Source organism: Ailuropoda melanoleuca, chromosome 2 (genome assembly GCF_002007445.2).
Source record: "Ailuropoda melanoleuca isolate Jingjing chromosome 2, ASM200744v2, whole genome shotgun sequence".
NCBI classification, from domain to species: Eukaryota; Metazoa; Chordata; class Mammalia; order Carnivora; family Ursidae; genus Ailuropoda; species Ailuropoda melanoleuca.
Genome location: NC_048219.1, coordinates 20,696,970 through 20,704,352, shown reverse-complemented (window position 1 = coordinate 20,704,352; position 7,383 = coordinate 20,696,970).

The following is a 7,383-nucleotide window of genomic DNA, read 5'->3' as shown; positions in this document are numbered from 1 at the left end:
GTGCGTGTATGCATGTGCGCGTGTGTGCGCATTCTTGTGTGTGTGTGTGTGTGCGCGTGCGTGTGTGTGTGTATGGCGGGCAGGAGAGATTTTTCTAGGTCTGGCTATGCTCTGCTATGCTGAAGAGCCTCAGGATTTTTACTAGTTCATCCATCCCTTCATCCAACAAACCTTCAATGAATACCTAATTACTACAGAATAATAAGGAGTGAAGCAGATGTCTTGCCACAAAACCCTTGCTACTTCCCTTAGGGAAGGTTCTCCTATACGGGGAGGGCCGCTGCCCAGGACAAGAGTGGAAAAGGGAGGGCCTCCATAGGGAGGGCTGTACTCACTGGCCCAGATAGCTCTGAGGGCTGGAGGAGGAGTAAGATGACTTGGCTATTTGGCCCAAAGATGCAAACTGCTTTCCTCTGCCTCAAGAGCTGCCCCTGATGGGTCTGGTCAGAGTGTTGATGGTCTAGTCCTCAGAGTTCCTTTAGTTATAGCCTATGTGTCATCTTCCCTTTCTTGGGGATCTCAGTCCTGATGTCTCAGCAGCACCCTGTCCCACTGCATCATTAGAGTGATTACTTTCTGCCCCCTGGGCCCAAGTTTCTGCCTCTTAAGTAACCAACTTGTCTGCTTGCCCCCTGTGAGCATTTTGGAGCCTCAATCCTACCCCGGCCCATGGTTTTGTTTTTGTTTTTTTCGTTCAGCCTGGAAATATTAACTACCAAAATACTAATAATTTACATTTAGTAAGCACGTACTGTGTGCCAGGCCTTGTGCCAAAAGCTGTACAGATGACTTCATTTAATCCTGCGTCAACCCTATAATGGAGGTCCGGGCCTACTGTTAGAAGTGGAGCAGGAGGTCAGCATGCAGAAGGGGCTCTTCTGGCCAGGACTGTGCTGCTCCTATGCCTGTCTTGCACAGTCAGACCATGACGGGACCACCATAGCACCTGGGCCCACCTAACACAATGCCTGGGCCCACTGGCCTCACAGAACACCCAGTGTCCCCAGCTGAGCCCTGTGGTGGAGCACACAGGGAACACGCAGGCCTGTTCCCTTCTTGGCTGGGTTCCACTTGCCCCTACCCTTCCCCGAATGGGCATCTCTGCCAGGTCAGCTCCCTTTCCCTTGGCTTCCTTTGTGCTTTTCCTGGCCTTGGCTCATGCTGTTCCTTCTGCCCAGAATTCCTCTTTTCCTTTTTCTGCCTGGTAAAATCCTTATTTTTCAAGCCTTGCTTTAATGTCATCCTGACCTCCCTGCCCTCCCCTGTCAGAATTAATTGCTCCCTCCTTTTGTGTTGCTCAACAGCACTTATCACAGCGAACTGTAGTTACTTGTTTCACCACTCAGCCTGGGGGAAGGAGAGGCAGAGGCCCGTTTGATTCACCTTCTGGTCTCCAGGGCTCAGGGGCCGCCCCATAAGTGTTTGCTGAAGCCCACTGGGACTGGGGCAGGGGGCTGTGAAGCTTGACTGTGAAGCTGTGACCTGACTGGGATGCCCCTGGGATGAGACCTGGGTTCTCCCTGAATCCCTGTTGTCTGCCTAACCGCTCTCTCTAGCTGCCCCAAACCGGATTTCAGAGACTATGACAGGATCCCCCCTAAGCAGGAATATGTTTGTCTTCTCCCCCCTCCAGATGACTCCCCTTCTTCAGCGACCAGCCTGCCTGCCTCCCTCCTGGCACCCCCTCTAGCCTGGTGCTCCCCGCTCTCCCCATTTAGCGGCATCTGCGGATTTCATTAACTTGCTACTTAACCCCTCTCGCTCAGAGCAGCTCTGAAGATGATAAATCAGGCCCAGGGCTCATCCCTGCAGCGGCCAGCCTCTCCACGCCCCCCCCCCAACGAGGCTCTGGCTGCCCCTATTCATCACTGGCTGCCCTCCCTTTCTCCTGCAGTTTCATTGCTCGTACCCCCCACGCCCCCATGCCAATGGTGTCAGTGGTGTTACAGCCCAGCCACTTCGGGTTGAATTCTGGACGTAGATTCAGGACAGACCCTGGAGCTGGTGAGCTTCCTAGGCCAGACTGCCCTTGTCCCTGGTGGGCTGTGGGCCTTGGCTTCCCTGGGTGGTGGGGGGTTAGCCCAAAGGCAGCACCCAGGGGCTACAAGAGAGGGAGGCCCTGGCCTGGAAAAGGATGGGAAGGCTAAGGGAGCAGAGGGCTCCCTTCCTAGCTATAGGACTGCCCTTATTTTGGGGGGGGGGGGTTAGAGTGGATGGACCTGCCTTCTCATTCCTTCCTTTCCCCTCAAGACCTTCCACTCCTTCCCTGCCTAGATCTTCCCAAGAGCCCTCCTTTAAATGTCCTTCTCTGTCTCGCTGCCAGTCTCCCAGGCACCCCCACCTTCTGTCCTCTTAGAGCATGGGTGGGAGGACTGCTGCTGCAGCAACCCAGTGGCAGGGGTGCAGAGCAGCACCCAGACTGTTCCCCATATAGCTCCCCAACAGTGGCAAAGCTGCCCTGGCTCTGGGACTCCTTTCTCACCCTCATCTTTCTGGCTCCCCCTCCTATTATTTCTTGAGGCTCCTCTGCTTAAGCTCAATCTGTGACCCCTCTAACCTACCGCCACCTGTCACAGAGGCTGCCATTCTGCTCACTGGCTGGATCACCTGTGCCTCAGTGGAGAGCTAGAGCTGGTCAGCAGTGTGGTTTTCCTCAGCTTAGTAAAATGGCCCCTTTCCCTCCCTCTTCCCCCCACCCCAGCTGCTTCTCTAAGCCCTGCCCAAATACCATCATTAATTTTCATTTCTCTGTATAGTTACCTTTCCCTCTCTCCCTCTGGCCCCAGGTCTCTCTTCCTGACTTCTCTCTCCTTCCCTCCCATGCCTCCTCTCCTGTTCCCTTTTCCCGTTTATAGGCATAGGTTCCCTAAAAGGGACCACCCAAAATTTGTCAGGGACCTAGCCCTTTTGTAGTTCTCATCAGGGTCCTTCTGGTTTTCTCTGCCTTTAGAGATCTCTCCTCTCTGGGCCCCTTCCTATCACCTCCATGTGCCCTCATGTGTCCCCTCCAACCCCCATTATCACCTCATTCCAGCCTTCCCAGGGGACAGTGTCATGCCCCCCCCCCACTTCCCTCCCTACCCCTTCCCAGGCCCTGCAATGATCTCCTGTCCTCCTCTCCTTTGGCATTCTTCTTCTCAAGGGGTCAAAGCCATTGGATGTTCACTCAGCACCCCCCCCCACCACGTGTGCTTTTGTCAGGTGCTATTTCTACAATGTCTTCATTACCTCCTAATTGGCCAAATCTCTTTTCTTTATTTTTCTTGTTAAAGACAGATTTAAAGAACGAGTTCAGTAGCTCAGCCATTTTCAGACCATCATTAATTTCCCGCCTTCTTATTTATTAATGGGGCAACTTCTTTGCTGGTATTTCTTGTTCCCTGGATATCTCTGTAAAAGCCTGCCTGGCTCACGCAGCCCCTGGGACCAGTGCTAACTCACTCTGACTTTGTGCTGCCCTCAGCTGCTCTGGCGTTCCCTCCACAGCCCCCCTGCTCTTGCAGCCCTCCTTGGTCAAGACCCCTCCACCCATGCCCCCTGCATTTAGGCGCAGAGCCTTCCCTCCTACACATGGAGAGGACAGAGACTCCCAGCTCTCTCCTCCACCCCTTCTCCCTTTCCACAGTGTACCAGGTTCTACTCTAAGCCAAACAAATGCATGCGTGCTGTCTCATGGACTCCTCAAGACCCTAAGAACAAAAGAACAGACTAAAGCTTGGAGAGAAGCGCTGACTTGAGCAGGATCACTTTGTCTAGAAGGGGTTGGGCCAGGATGTGAACCCTGTTTTACCTGGCCCCATGGCCTTTCCTAGCCAGCCCACCTCAGGGAAACCGGCAGAGAAAGGTCATGTTTAGGGTAAGTGGTGATCCAGAGGGAAATCCCGGGACCAGGAGAAGGCAGCAGCACAGTGGGAAGAGAAGTCAGTGGCCCGAGGATTAACAGGGCTGCAGTCAGCAAACAGTATTGGGTGAGTGGTCTCCTTCTTTAGGCCCTGACCTCTCTGGGTTCCACTTTCTTATCCTCCCATGCTGGTTAGCTAAAGGACTCAAGTTCTAATGGGGACATTACTAACACGTGGGAGCAGCTATCTGGGGACTCTTTCTATGCCTCTGACGGCTGGGTCTGGGCCCATGCTCTTTTTGAGGCCTTTTGGTTCTAGTTCTCCCCAGGTGAGGGGGTCGGTCCTGCTGCTGCCCACCAACCTTTGCCCGCGCAGATGTGGGTGAGAGTCGGTAAGCACCGGGCTCCTCTGGCAGACACAGCTACCACCCTAGAACCCAGGCCCCAAGTCCAAGCATATGCTGACTCCACCAATGGCTCCTAAACCTTCTTGAATGACAGATGGGGACTTCTGGTATGGTCTTGTTAAGATCTTTCCATAATCAGGAATATTCCTGTTATCCCCTAGGCTCTGAGCCCAGACTCCAGGTGAGGCCCTAGCATGAGGCCCAGTGGCTAAGGCTGTAGCTGCTTCCACATTGCCAGCAAAAGATGAGATAGTGATGAGGATAGTGACCCAAGTCGGGGTGCAGGCCTTGAGGCCTCCGTGGCTGCCACTAAATGCCAAGTCATTGCTCTTCTCTTTGGAAAAGCAAGCTCTGGGCAGGCCCATAGCAGGATCCAGGGAAGGAAAGGGAGAGAACTCAGGGCAGAGTCATCCTTCCTGTTCAATCTGGGGCCTCAACTGGGCCTCTGGCCGCAGTAGCTGGGAGCAGCAGCCGCGCAGGGGAGGAGTCCCCTGAGGCCAAGCCCTGGGAGCCATGTTTTTACACTAAAAGACTTTGTTTCTGGTCTCCTCCTGGTCATAACCCTGCTTAATAGAGACATTAAGATGAATGATTGAAGCTGCCTCTTTCCCTGCAGCCAGAAGGAGGGGCAGCCTGGGTGACCCTGGACAGAGGGGACACTGTGTGGGATGGGGTTGCAGTAGGAGGGGATCCACAAAGCACCCCTCTCCAACACAGAGCCTCAGCTTCTGTAGGCTGAAACCTCCTGTCCCAAAAGTGCTCCCCAAAGGCTACCTCATTCAGCAGCACTTCACTGCACTGACCTCCAAGGCTTTATCTGCCTCCCCAGCATTAGGAAGGGGCTGATGCCTGTAGGAAAAACCATCACAGGTGGATAAGGGATGACAGCAACTTCTGTTTATACAGACTTCTGAAAGGGCTTTGATAAGCTTCTAGACACACAGGATTTCATATTTATAAAAACAACGGCTAACAGTTATTGGGTGTTCTCCGCACATTTCAGGGGCTGTGTTTTATATGCATTGTCATACTGATTCTCACAACAGCCTCATGATACAGAAAGAATTATTATCCCCAATTTACAGATGAGAAGACTGAACCTTAGAAATGTTAAGCCACTTGCCCAAGGTCACCTAGCTAATAAGTAGTAGGGCTGGGCTATGAATCCAGACAATCTAACTTCAGAGCCGGGGCTGGGAACCGCTGTCATCACACACTGCCTCTAGTCTTAAAAACTGTCATAGTCTGGGATTGGGAGGCGGGCCCAGAGGATCGGTTTTTTTGTGTCAGATAGGCAATTGATTTAGAGGTCAGAGACAACTGTTAGGGATAAACAGGCTCATCTCTGGATGGGGCTGCAGAAGCGGTGGGAGCCCCAGGGAGCACCACGGAGACAGGCCTCATTTACCATGTTTATGACAGGTCTGGCAGAGGGCAGCTCAGGGAAAGCTGCCCCTTCAGAGATGCCGACACTTTTGGGCAGGAAAACGTCTTGCTTTTTGTTTTTCCCCAGCCTCCCCGTCCCCTCTCCCCCCCGCACCTAGTCCTACACTGGGCAGGCATGGAGCAAATAAATATTCAATAAACAGCTTCTAAACGATAGAGGCTACTTAAAAGCGAAGAGCCACAGCAGCCTTGGACCATTTTCAGCGGAAAGGAGAATGCTCTGTGCTTGCAGATGTGAGTGGTTGGGGGAAGGTGGCAAGGTGGGCCAGAGGGATTGCTACTCCGTGTGTGGCCTGAGGGCCTGCAGCATCAGCATCACTGAGGAATTTGTTAGAAATGCAGAATCTGAGGCCTTTCCTAGGCCCCGTTATCACAGTTTGCATTTTAACAAGATTCCCAGGTGACTGGAATGCACGCTCAAGTTTGAGGAGCAATCCTCTAATATGGAACAGACCTAGTCATTGCTCTGCTTTAAACCCTTTGGCTCTCTATTGCCCTGGAACTCAAGTCCAAACCCATTAAGAAGGCTTACTTTAAGACTAGGCATGGTCTAACTCTTGCCTACTTCAAACTCCTCTTTCACCACTGGCTCTTGTCACACTTCCTGCTCCAATAGCACTGAGTTTCTTCCCATCCACATGGGAGCCATTTCTTTGCCTCATGGCTTTGGTCATATTATTCCCTTTGCCTGGAATGTCTCTCCTCTTCACTCTTTTCTCACCCTCCCTCCCTTGGCCTGGGAAATTCCTACTCAAGAAAGACTTGACTTCGAAGCTAAACCTTTCCAGCTGTGATCAGTGCCTCTTCTTCAAACTTTCATTGCAATTGGTTTGTCTCTTCGATTACAGTTATCACTCTGAGTGACACATTTCTTTACCAGTGTCTCCCTCATTTCTGTGTAAGCTCTATGAGGGCAGAATCGGGTCTATTGTTCATGATCTTGTCCTGTGCTTTCAAGAAGCCTAGCACAAAGCAGGTATTCAAAGGGTGTTGTTGAATCTTGAAAAAGTATACACTTTGAGAAGGATGGGCTCAAGCTCTTAGTTCAGCTGGGATTGCTGGAGGAGATCCCCTGAAGGCTTCGGATGTCTCCTAAAAGCCCTACCACATTCTCAGGTCCTGGGGGGGGTGTGGTCAGGCAGTGCCTACAGATTAAGAATGCTGAGGGGTGCCTGGCTGGCTCAGTCAGTAGAGCATGTGACTCTCCATCTCAGGGTTGTAAGTTCAAGCCTCACATTCGATGTGGAATCTACTTTCGAAGAAGAAGACGAAGACGGAGGAGGAGAAGGAGGAGGAGGAGAGGGAGGGGGAGGAGGAGATCAGGAAATGCTTCCTGAGGCAGGGCACATTTCTCAGGGGGTTCAATGGTAGAGATGGAAACAGGGAAGGTACTCCTAGTTGAGAGAACACCACCAGCAAATAAAGTCTTAGAGGCAGAGAAGTGCAAAACACCTTGAGGAGAAATAATTAGTCCTTTTGGCTTGGAAGAGAAGGGGAGGTAAAGAACTACTAGGAAATAAGGCTGGAAGTGTAGGTTGAAGCCTGAGGGTAAAGCACTTGAAGCCAAGTCAATATCAGGAAGGAGGAACTAGGAAATCACAGGGGTTCAGCAGAAGGACAAGGCTGTATTTGTCTGGGAAGGCCGAGGAAAGTGGCAGCAGTACAAGTTTATTCACTGAATCCTGGGGG